This window comes from Cibotium barometz, chromosome 41, assembly GCF_041138505.1.
Source record: "Cibotium barometz isolate CiBa-2024 chromosome 41, ASM4113850v1, whole genome shotgun sequence".
Taxonomy (NCBI): domain Eukaryota; kingdom Viridiplantae; phylum Streptophyta; class Polypodiopsida; order Cyatheales; family Cibotiaceae; genus Cibotium; species Cibotium barometz.
Window position 1 is genome coordinate 32,968,391 of NC_141086.1, and position 15,727 is coordinate 32,984,117.

General features: G+C 40.4%; 1 non-coding gene across 1 annotated transcript; it reads left to right on the plus strand.

Moving 5' to 3' along the window:
* The first annotated feature begins 5,678 nt into the window (after nucleotides 1-5,678).
* Nucleotides 5,679-5,752, plus strand: TRNAR-UCU (transfer RNA arginine (anticodon UCU)). The gene has a single exon. It is a non-coding gene; the product is annotated as a tRNA-Arg (tRNA).
* Nucleotides 5,753-15,727: the final 9,975 nt, after the last annotated feature.

The following is a 15,727-nucleotide window of genomic DNA, read 5'->3' on the forward strand; positions in this document are numbered from 1 at the left end:
TAGAGCATGAAAAATACACCACTTTTGCTTTTTACAGTATGATGTTCTGAGCTATAAAGATCAAACTTTATATCTATTCTAAGATGGACATAGCTTCAAACTACATTTTGCATGAACAATTAACCAAAAGCAAATTATGGGGCATCTTTTATGATTTATATAGATAATTAATACATTGTTGCATTACAATTATGATACACACCTCCATAGGCTTGACACACATGGATGTTGGAATGGGTGTAGACATCAATGCTTTAATGACTTAAGGCCCACTAAACCTATAAAAATTCTCTTTCATTGAGCATAAAGTACGCATGGATTGCGTGAATACTAGTAGTTAATGGAAGCGATGTAGACTTTATGCCCAATAAAAAATCATACATGCTTGCCTCAAGGGCGGTATAGTATTTGGATGGCCTATGTATAACATACGTTCAAGGAGTATGGAATGTGTGGACCCTATGCATAGCCTATACATAGCACATGCGTAAGCATGGCTTATGCATATCCTATACATAACACATGCATAAGTAGAGCTATGCATAAGCCTAGTCATAGACATGGATATGTATATCCTACACGTGGTCACGCCTATGTGTAGTTACATATGTATTTTCTTCCCACCAACCCTCTTTGAGGACAAACTTTAACATGCAGGACTATGCATGGGCCACATGACCTTTGACTTGAACAAAAAAATAATCTTAGCGTGAGCAGATGATGCTTACCGCACACAAAGCTGATTTGTAGTGTGCCCCTTAATTTGGAGTTGGGTTCTTGCTAGTTTCCTGCATACACACACATAAACACCACACAAACAAGTAGGTGGGGTGAGAAACAAGATCTCCTATGATGCTATGTAAGTGCTATGCATAGTTATATTATGTAAGAGGCTATGCATAGTACTAAAGAGGCATACAAGTGCTATGCATGGCACAGGAACTTTGTGTCCAATTCACAAGCAAAAATGCTTGACAATTGAATGTAAAGCACCCATTCCATGCAAAGACGCTATGCATGTAGCATACAAGCATACTATGGGTGCTTTGCATCTAATGAGAATTTTTACTCATTGAGATTGGATGCAAAGCATTCATGCCATGCAATGAGGCTGTGCGCACAATGTCCAAGCATACCATGGGTGCTTTGCATCCAATCGGCCAATATTTTTTCTCACCAATTGGAAGCAAAGCACCCATGCTATGTAATGACACTATGCACATAGCATCCGAGCATACCACGGAAGCAAAGAACCCATGCCATCATGTAATGTGTAGACTAATGCATAGGCATGGCTATGCATAGGCTAGGCATGGCATAGACTATTGCATAGCCTATATAAGCATATGGCAAGCCTAGGAAAGTGACATGCAAGCATAGGAAAGCCACATGCAAGCCTATGCATATGGAAAACCTATGGCAAGCATACACTTAACCATATTCATATGCCAAGCCTAGGCATATGCATATACTTGCATACATATGCAAGCCATATGCATATGGAAAGCCTATGTCAAGCATACGCTTAACCATATTCATATGGCAAGCCTACGCATATGCGTATAATGCTTGCATATGGAAGCCATGTGGAAAGCCTAGGCATACACATATGGAAATCCTATGGCAATCATGTTCTTGGCATATGCATATGTCAAGCTTGGTCATACGCATAGGTTTTCATATGAAAGCCATATGCAAGCCTAGGTAAGAAAGTCATATGCCCGTCAAGCCTATGGCAAGCATATGCAAGTTGTATGCAAGCCTAGGCAAGCATATGGAAAGCCCATAAGTCTAGATGTGGCAAGCATAGGAATATGGATATGGATTTCCTACAGAAAGCATATGGATGTGTATTCTTAGGCATATGCATATGGGAAGCCTAGGTATATGCATAGGCTTGCATATGGAAGCCATTACAAGCATATGCAAGGCATATGCCTCGGTAAGCATATGGCAAGCCTATGGTTTGAATATGCAAGGCTAGAAAATCATATGATAAGCATATTAAAGCCATATGAGTCTTGCATATGGAAGCCATATGCAAGACTCTAAATATGGTTACACCCTAGGCTTTTCCATGGCTTGCATAAGATTTCGTATGCTTGCAATGACATGAAATGCGCCCATAAAAACTTCCTGAAGTAAGTTCTAAAGAATTCCCTAACCAGATCAATTTATCCATTTCACGTAATTTGGTCGGTTACGTGTATTTCATAGCACCTTTCATGTCGTGCCACATAAAGATGGATTACCTAAAATCAATTGAATTCCTAAATTATGAAAACAACTTTCACACGTGACAGCATCAGACGGGGAAAATTATCCATCCAGGAAGAAAAGGATGTGGTTCCCAAAGAATGCTTTAACACCAATGTTTCTTAGACTGGGTATGATATCATCTTATGGTGAGCCATAAGATGATATCATCTTATGGTGAGCCATACCTACCCTGAAAGAGCATAATTGTCGTATGCGATATGCATTGTAGGTTCGAATCCCACCTCTTTCTTATCACTGCTCTCGAATGGCAAAACTGGATGGTTCTTACTAACCATTTCCAAGGCTAGCTCTATTCTCAGGACTTTGAGGGGGATATGCTTTTCATCCTAATAGACCAAGAGGTTTGAACTTTGTTCCTGCAGCAGAACCTGATCAATTTGATCAGGCAATGCCACCTATTATTCGATTGTCTATTTGATTGTCTAATAGCATTAGCCTCAAAACTGATCTAAGAATTGTTGTTGAAAGAGTTCCATCCTACTTCTCCGTCCATCCCTTGGATAGATAGAGAAGCGAGTCAGGGGATTGTTCTCTACTTGGAAGGTGCACCTTTCCCTCTGTGGTTTGCCTTCTGGACTAGAGTTGTAGCCTCGTAAGAACTAATCAATTCTTCCCTATTCTATGCTTCTCCTCGTTCACGAGTTGATATTCTAGTGTCTCAGGCATGGAGGAACCACACCTCGAACTTGGTGGTGAAACTCTACCACAGTAATGATACTGCACGGGGCGCTCTGCGAAAAATATCTCGATACACCAAGATGAAAGAAAATAGAGAAAAGAAAATACTGAATGCCCTTCATTCTCGTAATGGTCGTCTCTATCGAGAACCCCATCTAGCACATCCTTCCTCTGCTCCCCACTTAGTGAGAGGAAAATGCCCTACCTTTTTGTGAGGGAGAATCTTGTAAACTTTTGCATTCCGTTTGAGCGCTTTTGCAAACCATTCTGTTTGAGTGCTTTTGCATTCCTGCAAACCATTCCATTTGAGTTGAGTGCTTTTGCAAACCTTGAAGGTTGGACTGGCAAAAAAAGAAAGGCTATGACAAGAAATAGCTTTACGGAGGTTCCTTGGCTCTACCTCTAGGGTTTCTCTTTTTACCCGGGCTATGTGGTTTGGCTGAATCTTTCCTTGCACCTTCCTTAGATTGTTCATCGTTCAACATGTCAATTTCCATTCTAGTTCTCCATTTTTGGCTTCAGTTTTTACGACTGAAGGGACGATCTAAGAGCGTCGATCTCTTTCTAGAAGGTTAACTTGAGATCGCAGATCTGCATTCCTTTTGGAGGGTTTATCTTACGATCCTTCTTCTCTCCTCTCAAGAGATTGGCAGGTCGACCGAGGATGACGGAGGATTCTGATATGCTATGTCTGGCTTCGTCGGGTCTAATATAATGAACCGGCTTCTAGGCAGTAAGCTTGGGTACTCCATGACATAAAGTCTCCCCTCTCGTCCCCTACAAGTCCCAGTGGTTTGCTTTAAAACTCACCCTAGTTTGATTCTCTCTTATCAATCGAAGGGGGATCTCCAGCCCCTCCACTACTCCTCCATTGACTTTTTCGGCACACCCGTCAGTTCCTTGTTCGGCAAGCTTGCCTTTGAAGAACCTTTGACATGCATGCCGGTTTTCTTTCAAGTCAATGAAACGTGGCACTGAATCTGCTCGAACATTTATTTTTAGGGTCTTTAAGAGGGAGCGATCACCGGCAAGCAAAAGGCTTCCTTGAGGAAGCCTAAGCAATCACCCTTTCACTGACAATCTAGCTTCACTGGAGCTCTGGCTTCTTATGCAAATCTGATGTAAGGTAAGTTCTTGTTAGGCCGGATAATTTATTTGTGATCTCCCCTAAAATGAATGTCTTTTTTCAATCCTTTTTCCAAAGACAGTCTTCTTTCCATTCCTTTTAACAAATACAGTCTTCTTATTTCCAGTCTTCTTCTTAGAAGAAAACCTGTCGATCTCATTTCTAGTGGATTCCATGATTGTCTCAGCTTCTTCCTTTGATTTTTTTTTCAAATTTAGTATCTTTTCCCTCTCCTTTTCTTTTGGCCAACTCGTCAGGCTCATGACCTGAAGGCTGTGGGTTCGAACCCTGCCCCCTGCACGTAATGATGTCAGCAAATAAAGATTATCGTATAATAATCCATGCTTAAGAATGGGAAATGTTCCCATCCTGTAGTTTGGTAGGAAAGCAATAAAAAAGCAAATGAAGATTATCGTATAATAATCCATGCTTAAGAATGGGAAGTAACCTCATGAGGTGAACCAGGAACAATTGGTGAGAATAGCCTTTTCTGATGATGGAACAGGATCGTAACCAACTGCTTATCGAGGTGGTGGGGTTTGGGATGGTCCCGACTGCATACTTATCAGTCTGCTTACTTATCAGCACTGTGTGACTGGCTTCTCACATACTTATCTAGCGTTGCAGGTGGTGGCTTAACCATCTTTAACGGTGTGCAGATCATTTGGTTTGGAGTAACTCGCTCTAGTCTTTAGCAATTAGAGCGACTTATCTAGTCTTTTAGTACTCCGTCCAGATCATACTACTTATCTAGTGATTAACGGTACTTATCTAGTAGGTAAATATCTCTTCCAGTGGCTTACAGGTAGTGGCTAGTCCAAATCATTCATCTTAGAGACCATATCATGTCGCAAAAAGCACGATTGAAGATAAAACGTCTCAGACAAATGAAGATCATTGTGCAAGCCTGGTAGTTTGGTGAAATATGAGGCCAAAAGCTGACAAATCGAAGTCTTTTTCGGGTTACCATGCCCTATTCAACGTGTTGCCAAATAGACGTGGATATGCTCCATGCCTGCCTATAGGCACATCATGGTCAGGCCCCCGAGTGTCACTTCTCCCTCCTTTCGTTTACAGAGAGATCGGATTACCTATCTATTGGGGACAGAAGACTGAATGATATCCCGACAAAAAATGTAAGACCTTTCAACTCTTATCTTATTATGGTCCCAACCATCCGCAGGTGACACCGACGAGATCTTCGGTAGGAGGAAAGTTCTAGAGAGAAGTTAGAGGGCCCATACCACTTGCCTACCTTTTAGGAATTGGGAAGCACTTGGCAAATGCCAAGTAGTAGGGAAGGAGCCAATGCATTTGTCATGCCCTTCGAAATAGAATAACAAAAAGGCAAGCAAGTTTTACCTGACTACATTAAAAAGGCAAGCAAGTTTTACCTGACTACATTAAAAAGCAAGCCATTTTCCTCTACAAAATCCAAGAGGGAGTGGACCTCGACGAAGGAAGGGCCATGGGGGGAACTTGTGAGGGAGTTTCCACCCTCCTTTCGGTCATTATCGCCAGGTTGACCACACTGAAAAACCCGTAACTTTTGGTTCTATCATTCTCCCTCTACTAGAAGTGTTTGTAATGCACAGCATCCTTAGCTCAGTCGGATAGAGCAACAACCTTCTAAGTTGAAGGTCATAGGTTCAAGTCCTGTAGGATGTAGAAAGTGCATATTAGATCATATACCTACGGGAATGCTTTGCCCCTTGGCTTTCATTTGTACTGGTACTACTGATTCTATAGCTCTTACTCGTATTAGTATTAAATGATTGTTTTAAAGGTGGAGCGGAACTTGTCTATCGAACATCTGGTCTTATTCCCACAAACATAGTTGGGAAGATAGGTGGTCACAGAAAGGGACCGAGGGCACTCCTACTATGCAGGCTCCTTCTCGGCAAAATTGTTGTTGTTGCGAGGCAAATCGACAAAGCCCAGAGTGACTTTTCATTCTCCCTCGAGTTTCCCTACTACAGCCCCCCGGAGTGAATATGATTCCCATCGGACATACGTAATGCTTTGGCTAATACACAAAAATGTATACTGTGATTTCTTTGTCTACCTAGGGAACAGGGGCCCTCAAATGAAAGGCCCGTATCAATCTTATTTGTATAAGGTGGCGGAGAAGGAGTCTAAATCAATGGACATTAATGAACCATCATTGATGGACATTACACACTTGAATGACACGAGAGACTTGACTCCAGGTCCAGATGGATTAAAGCTCGAGGCTTTGACAATGGAACAACAACTACGTGTCTTATGGGATCTAAGCTATTGAGATCGAATGAAGCTCAAAAGACCATTTCAATGGGACATAGATCTATGATGGATTGCTTCCTATGAAAGACTAGCACCTAATAAGGGTCAATGATGAGACGACCAAGGGCTGGGCTCGGGGGAACCACTATAGACGGCATCTCTATGAAAATACTAGACCTACGTGAAGGCCTCGATTCCATCGTATCGGGCCACAAGGCATAGTGGGATCCCTTGCCCCTGCATTCCCAAACCTAGCGGTAGGCGCTTTCTACCGCTGCTACTATGACAAAGGGCATACCATAATTCCAAGACAGGCTTGTAGGCCACAGGTGCGAACCCTTCTCGGAGCAATCTGCTTTGCCCTACAACCTTTGTTGCTTCCATAGGTTTGGGTTCGGAAGGTCTCAGCATACTTGTCTAAGACAAGTATGTAGAGATCTCTATGGTATCATTTAGTGTATGAGGGAAGGTATCGGTAAACGTGATAGTATCGATCACGAAAAGCCAAGCCTTTTTGGATAGACTCTCAAAAGTGACTTACAGCCTGAGGTTTGTAAAAGGAAGTGTGCGAGAGATACCCAAAAATTTGAAGGTCATATAAAGACTTCCCTAGTCGAAACGTATAAAGCCAGGAAAGCTTTGCGCCCACTCTAGGAGTGACAGGAACAAAAGTTCGTGGAATGGGGAGGATGTGGTAGAACAAAGGGTCATGAAAGGGAACAAAATTCATGAAATAATAAAGGTAAAGAACAAGGGTTTTGTGATAAAGAATGAGGGTTTTATAATAAGGATCCAAAGCCACTTGAAAGAGCCTATCCATCCTGATTATACCATCAATGGTAACTTTTTTTTGGTCAGGAAGTGTCTCTGTCTTCTTTACTCCCTATCACTCTTCTCGTTTACTTTTCTTAACATTTCTAGCACCAACTAATTCATTCAAGCGAGACATCTTACGATGCCATGTACACCCATTCTTATGGCGGCCATCCCCTTAATCCTCCTAGCTTTTCGAAGCATTTTTGTAGGATACTTGGCCAAAGTGTGACTTGTTAGCCCATAAGTCAGTCTACGAAGGCTGTTGCTCACCTAGCACGATCTAAGCAAGGTGAACAATAATTGAGGATTGGGTGCGAGAGAAACTCCCACCACTGGGGCTGAGATGTTCGGTCGACGGAATATGCATGTCAACGGAATATACGTTCTTATTGCTATTACTGGTGCGAATTTGTCACAATCCGTTCCAATTATTCGTGCTTTTCGGCCCCCATGGTCTTGCCCTGACATGAGCCAATATCGTAGGATCGGGATGCGCATTCTTCCCATGACTATTCGTACTATCAATTGTACTGCCAATATCGTAGGAGGAGCGGGATGCGCGTTCTTCCCGTGACTATTCGTACTGTCAATTTGTGACTATGACTATTCGTGCTATCAATTTGTTATCATTCGTGTTGTCAATGAGATGGTGACATTTCAATGTTCACAATACTCATTAGGTGGTTCCTTGTTGGGACATTTTTAGGGAAAAGTGCCTCAAACGTTTCTGTGAAGTGAAAAGATTGTGGGTGGAAAGAAAAGTGCCATGTGACAAGATTGCGGGTGAGAAGAAAAGTGCAAAGCTGGATTCCTAGATTATGGCCGGGAGATACTGCCTTCTTGCATGATCCTTTTGATCAAGAATTCTTATGAAATTCCAACATTCAATGTACTTTTTAACGCTTTTACAAACAAAGATTATCGTATAATAATCCATGAATATTCAAGTGAAAAAGCGTAGCCATTCATATTACACCTTTTACTTAATAACCACCTGCGAGTTGATGACCTCCTCTTGTGGGGTTGGTAGCGATTGAACAATCAAAGGCTAAGTACCAGCAGCTGTATTTGCACTTTCTCTATTCGGTGATTTTGTCGTTAGCACTTTTTTGTTCATTAATCAAGCCTAGATCTACCATCTGGTCCATCGAATATGGTAAAGTGAAGGATGGTATAGCAATAAACATCAGAATGAAACTGAGAAGGATCTTAAATTACCTAGACTTTTGCATCGTCAAGTCTTGTAATTAGCAGTGCTGCTATGTAAGAACTTATCTTTATCAATAGAAAGCTTAAATTTTTTTGTCTTGTCTCATTTTAAGCTTATATAGTCATGGATTTTTGTTTTGGGACACATGTTGAAATCTGTAAGTTTGAATATATTTTATTAACGTACCATGTGCAAAATTGAACTCAACTGCACCATGTTTCTCACAGCAAGTTATAAAACACATAAGTGTATTTTTTGTTAATCCTTCTAGAGAGTTTATAGATTTATAAATTTTTTTTATTCATTTGAATTGCAAAATTGAGTTCTGAATGTGTAACAATTTTTTTTAGGAAAAACTAGAATTTTTCTTTTCAAAATATCCAAAATATTTTTTTTGAAGCCTGTATAGGCCTTCTAAGCCCTCCCCTAGGCCTCACGGGGGCTGCATGGGCCCAGAAGGCCTCAGGCTAGCATGGGGCGAGACAGGAAAGCCTGGGGCCTTCTGGGCCTGCAGCCCCCCCAATGCCTCGGGAGGGCTTGGAAGGCCTGTACAGGCTCAAAAAAAATGTTTCGAATTGTTTAACTTTTTTAGTTGATTTAAAAAATAATTACAAAAATCAGTTAATTAGTACAAACTCAAGTACAAAATTGAACTCACTCCATTCAACTACAAATTCATAATCAACTGTAAATTCATAATCAATTGCACAGTTAAAAAATTCACTTCATGTAAAATTCAACTACAAAAATTAAAATTGGTCCCAGCAAAGATACTTCAAAAAAAGTGTATTTTTATTACCAAAATAGGGGATTACGTGATAAGCATTACAATTTACATTCCATTTTTTCAGCCTTCTGATTGCTTCTTTTGAGGCCTTGCGCCTTCTCTTGTTGAGGGGAAGAGTGCCCGACATGATGGAATCTACAATACACTCGGCATCTCTCTCTCCTACACTTTCGGCAATGGCTGTATTCACAAGGACCTTTGGAGCATAGCCTCCTTGAAAGGTTACAAAAACAACCAACTTGCTAATGAGCATAATTTTCTCCGTATTCTTGGAGATGCTAGACAAGCACAATACTTTAGATAAGGCCTTGAGAGCAAAAAGTTGGAATCCTCCCATAGGGCTAAAAGCATTGTGGACAACCACAATGTCGTTAGTTGGAATATGGCCCATGTAATGGGCTAATGTTTAGTTAGTTCCAAAGGGATCCCTTGTGCCACCCTTACGATGTGCCCAGGAATCCAACTCCATGACATGCTGCATACAAACCACATTTTAGTAATCAATCATGCCATGAATAAGAGTAAACAACTAGAGTAAACAACTAGGGATTATTAACTTACTAAGTGTAGTTCATCAGATGCTATCACATCTAGCTATTCAATGTAAATTAACGACCTTGTGCTCCTCCAATTGTTGAGGAGGTGAATGCACCAAGCTAACTTAGGGTAAGCTAGCTTGTACTTCTTTGAATTTCTCCTTGGGCACCTAACCCTGCTCAACTTCTTGTATTTTCCCTTGAGAAAATTGGACACTCTCTAATACCATACCATCAACTAGTACAAGTTGCTCCATCATGTATTGAGAGGATCTATTGTCACAAGTGGACAATCTAGCCCAATGGCAAGGAGAGATAAGCACTCATCTTGCTTTACTTAAATATTTTTTCTAAGTCCTTCAAGAAGAGAAACTTCTCTCCATCTACTACTACGGAGCTAAGCGTACTTAGTGCTAACTCGGGCATATCTAGTGCTGTCCCTATCTCATTGGCCTCATCCATGGGTGCATCCACAACTGCCACTGCTGATGACCCTTCTCCACTAGCCCGTGACGTGGTATCTTCAGCTATTTCTGCTTCTTTGTGTTGTTAAAGAAGAATCAAGGCTAGAGCTTGCTCTTCCACTTGATCGAGGAGCTCGAGCTTTAGATCTACCTCCTTGCCCCTTAACTAAATCGGCCAGTGATTTGGTATTTTTATTATTAGACAAGGTAGTGGTGTCTTGATGGTGAGGTCTAGGTGATTCTTGGAGTCAGATTCTACGTGGATGATTTTGGTTATTTATGGTGAGTAGTGTCCGTCATTTTGATCCTTTAGTTGTTGGCACCACAATTTTGCCTAATAGTGTTCTAGTCATTTGCAATTGATTTACTATGGAAAGTTTAGGATTTTTAACCACATAAGTTTAATTGTAAATTTTAAAAGGAGTGCAAGCTATAAATACATTTAAGCATTTTGTAGAAGCTGTGTTCATTCTCATATACAAAAATACACACACAAGGGAGGACTGCTTACCTTATGTGTGGGGGAGATTTAGCTCATCACCCACGTCTACTCTACTCGACTCTATTGCATGCTCTCCTCCCCACTCAAATTTGAGCTCTCATCTATTATGCATGTGTGTGTGTTAATTCATTTCATCATGATTATGATTTGTTTAAGTTTGTGAGTTTGTGTGTGTGTGTGCGCGCGCGCGTACGCGCGCACGCATGTGCATGCATGCATGTGTGTGTGTGTGTGTGTGTGAAAGAGAAAGAGAGAGATTAGTGGCATTTTTGTCCTATTTAATTGTGATCCCTTCAAGGCAGCTTGCACAACAGTAAACCCCACGTTACATTTTCCATTTTCTCTAGCTTTGGAGGTCCGAATTCAATGATTCAAAGCCCAATTGGCATAGGGGGGCTACATGCCACCCCGTGGTGCCCCATCTATAGACTAGAGTCTAGGGCATACTTTTTACTAAAAAGTAGACCCCAGATGTGAGTGTGTGGATGAGGCACCATTGGGTGGCATCTGGTCCCCTTATGCCCATTGGGCTTTCAACAATCACCGCATTAGGACCCTTGGAGCTAGATAAATTTTGTGTTTCATCATATGTCTTGTACATGCTCTTTTTTGCATGCATACTAATCCCTCCTGTATGTTGCCCTTGCACCATTTTTTACTTTGCCAAGAAGCAAGTGGGTAGAAGTGGAGGTCACCGGCGGAGGGTCACCGACTCTGCTTTAAAGCAATACATCTATAAGATTACCAGGGATATTGTGGTCTTCCATAAGTTTTTCTCACCGGACGACCTAACCTCCTTGTTGAAAGTGAAGGCCCTCACCAAATTTCAAGATGATACCTCACAGCTCAAGTTTGGATAATGTCATGCTCATACGACACTCCAAGCTTGTCTTTCTCTTTGTTGAGGATCACTCTTGTAGCTTTAGGGCAAGTTTTTGCATGAATGATCCCACCTTTCTATAGAGAGAGAGGCTATCCTTTCTCAGCCATTAAGGGCCCCAATGCACCATTTATCGATCCTAGCAACAAGAGGTGCAAAACATACCTTACTATGTATTTATCTTTTTGCAATATATTAATTTATCTTAGATTCATGGAGTACAGAATTGTTTTGTGTATTCAAACATGTCTTTGTTTTGGTTCAATTGGTTCCACATGTGCCTTACTAATTTTCACACTATTCAAATCCTATTTGTACAAACAACATAAGTGTAAAATATGAACAAAAATTCATCCTAAAATATAATGAACAATTTTAAAAACTAGCATAGTATCAAAGACATGTGACAAGAGAAGGAGAGTATTTTAGTATTCATAATCACAAAGAATAACATGGTATAATTCAAGGTGTAGGTATAAAATGTTAAGGATTGGGTTTAATTACAAAAGATTTAGGGTAGGGTTTTTCACATGTTGTTTACATCTCTAGCCATGTCTTGCCAAGCACATAGGCAACGGCAAACAGTGTCCTTGTGGGATAAGGATATACACACTCTTTTGATACTTATGGATCTCTCACAGTGCAACTGTCCCCCTCGGCCTCCATTGACACTTTCGCTATTGGGTGGGGGCCTTGTGAACATAGAACTACGTAACCCCTACAATTTTGTAATTTTTAGCTAAAGCCATCCATTGTAATTAGTAAAAAGCTTTGTGATTTATTGGATGAATATATGTGGGCTCCATGAGAGTTCCAAATTTGTATTGAGCTCCAAGGTATAGTTACACTCACTTAGTTCCTTAGGTTTTTGAGTAAAAATGACTATGGGCACCCAATTTGAGTTTTAATCAGCCAGTAGATTAAGTGACCGGTCACTAGTAAGTGAGCTCCAAAGTATAGTTACACTCACTTAGTTCCCTAGGTTTTTGAGTAAAAGTGACTCTCGACGCCCAATTTTGAGTTTTGGTTGGCCGATCTCACTAGTCAATTTTGAGTTTTGGCTGGTCACTAGTAAGTGGGTATAAAAGCCAATTTGCATAGTGTGCAAGAGAATTCTCTCATTTTCACAATAGAGCTCTCAACTCTTTTGTTTTCTCATTGTTCTCTACACTCTTGTAAAATCTTTACCATCAATAGAAATTCTCATGAGCTCGAATCTTTGAACTTTAATCTAATGTCTTGTCTATTTCTTTCTTTATTTCATGTGTGTGTGTCTTGTTTGTGTATGAATCTAGTTTGTGCTTACTTTGCATAGAGAGCATAGAATGGTGCATGCTAATCGAGGTTCCACTTGCTTGCTTAACAGTTTCATCCTTGAATAACAAAGAATGGTAGACTAATCATTGTAGGTTAGAGAAGAGTGGGTTTTTCCATAGCCTTTCTTCTTCTATTGGTTGTAGGATTGAGAGGGTATAGTGGATTGAGAGGGTATAGTGGATCACCACATTCCTATCATCTTCTAGACCTCAAGAAACTCTACCATTCGAGATACCATCAAGCCCTAGCCAGATCCAGTGCTGACTCCTCATCATAAACCAATATAACTAGAGTAAGGTGTGATACCCCTATTATAACCCACGACTCTCCATTGGTGTGGCTGCCAAGAAGCGAGCGGTTCCTAAAGCTAGTGGAGTTTTGAAATTTAGAATTTTAGGGTACTATTTAGCTCCAATGGTTGCAAAATCATTGGATAGTGTGGTTTTTGTGTGTATGTGTGTTTATGCATGTGTGCATATGAAATAGTAGGATTTAGATACCCCATCATTTTGGTTGGGCATTGCTCCTAAGCGGTTGAGGTATCTCCTGCAGCCTAATCATTACTAATCTGACTAATTACTAACCATAAAATCATTAAAATTGCTCCCAAATGATTGAGGTGTCTCCCGCAAGCTAATCATTACTAATCTCACTAATTACTTACCATAAAAATCATTAAATTTCTTCATTTGGATGCTTGAAGTGCTTGATGGCTTCTAATCATGCTAATTTGTTGATTTTGTTGTGAAGGATTAGGTGCATGGCAAGCATCAAATCGACCAAAAATTGTTAAGTATAACTGTGGGTTTTGCTAAGAAATTGGGAAAAATCAATTGATTTTGGGTTTTCACATAAAATTAAGGGTAGAGTTGAACTCCTCCCATCTTGATCTTTCCAAAAGACCCAGCATTTAGCATTTTGTGATTCTTTTTTACATGCAATCCAGGACATAGATAGACACGCGATCTAAGAATTATCATGCGAACCTAGGTTTACATGCGATCTCGATCACATGAGGCTAGTGGCACGTGGCTATAGTAAATTCTAATGAGCTGTCCCACACCCAAAAGTTGAAAAAAAGTTAAAACTAATAGCTAGAATATGTAGCCATATTTGGTAGTGATGTGTGTGAACACACTAGGACCAACTAGGGCACTTTTTCCCTCTATAGGAGGTTTTTTACCCAAAACTAACAGCTAGAATATGTACCCATATTTGTCGTGATATGTGTGAACACACTAAGACCAGCTAGCGGACTTCTTCCCTCTATAGGAGATTTTTTCCCCTATGCCAATATACTTATCATCTTTGTACATCACACATTCATATTATCAATCTATCATGTAACCTTGATTCCAACATTCGGTACTAATGCATGCTCTCCTTGCCCCTGTTTGCTATTGTCTACCCTCCACCTCGAGTCACTTGTGTTCTTGAATGAGATCAAGAATCCCTTCTGGGAGAAGAAGGAAGACCCTATAGTGTTTAGTACTATGTAATGAACTTTTCGGGTCGTCAGAATTCCATTTCGGGTGCATTTTGGGGCCGTTCGCACAGTTTTTGATTTTTGGTTTTTAGTAGACACCATCAAAGACTAGACTTTCACTGTTCTTCATCACATTTTGGAGTTTTAAGATCAGACCTGCTGTAGAGGGGTGTGTATGCATACATGGAAGCATCCTCAATCTTTTAACACACCGGATATTGTCTACGAGCTACACTTCAGCGACATCAAATTATACATCTTACACGCTACATTTCTACTCTCTTTACTCTGCATTTCTTTCATACACATTACATGTCTCTACAATCAGTGATCTTGAAAGCAGCCAGTTTGGTTGCATCAAAAGTTCACTAAGAACTTGTAGTGTAAGATACCTGCCCTTCCTGTTCACTGGGGATAGGGAGGTACCTCACTCGATAAGATCAATCCCAACCCATTGTGAGAGCTATCTTATCGATGCTTCTCTTGGATGATTGGATTTATAAGAAATCTCCACAAGGTTAGGGATCCTACCTAATATTTCAAAAGATGTCATTTAGGTTTCTAGTCTCTTCTAAGGAAACACCCAACTCATTAGGTTCACCCAACTACTCGCTTCCTAGTGAGACTACAACCATTCATCTATGAGGTTCAACTAAATTACTAAGCACATTATTTTCACTAATGCAAGTTATAACATTATTCATTTATTTATTCTTGTGCATAGGTTCTTTTATCCCTTAGTGAATACATTCTTTTCCAATCAAGTTATTTTGCATACAGAAAGAAAGTCATCATAAGAACGGCCCTAATTTCAAGGCAACCGCATCCCGAGTTTCATCCATCTCCAATCCCTTGACTCATCGAGTAACAAAAAAATCTAGAATAGACAACTGTAGTTGCAAAAAATCACTCACATAGTAGAATGAGAAGTGTCCCCCCTCACCCTCTTCTTGCTATAGAAGACCTTTCCAGCTCAAGCTCGTAATAACTACTAGAAAAGAACCCTTACCCCACCCTGTGGTAGGTTACCCAATGAAGGCAATTGCCCTGATCTCTAAGTATTTCTAGAGTCGATTTCCCTGGGTGGGGAGTACTCGGTTTCCCAAGACCGATTACTAAATAGATTACATCAAAATGGTTGCCCCAAACCGATCTTGTCAAAATGGTTACCCCATGGAAAGTTCCCTACTTCACAAATTCAACATCATCATCATTCACACTTTGATACCATGCTTGTCACCATGAAAAAAACTCCATATAAGACAATCACCCTTCTATAAGAAGAACAGTCACTTCTCTATAATATGTAGTAAACAATCCTAATTTTAATCGATGGCTAGAAATTAAGATCTTGTCTTGGTACTCGAGAGAATAATAGCA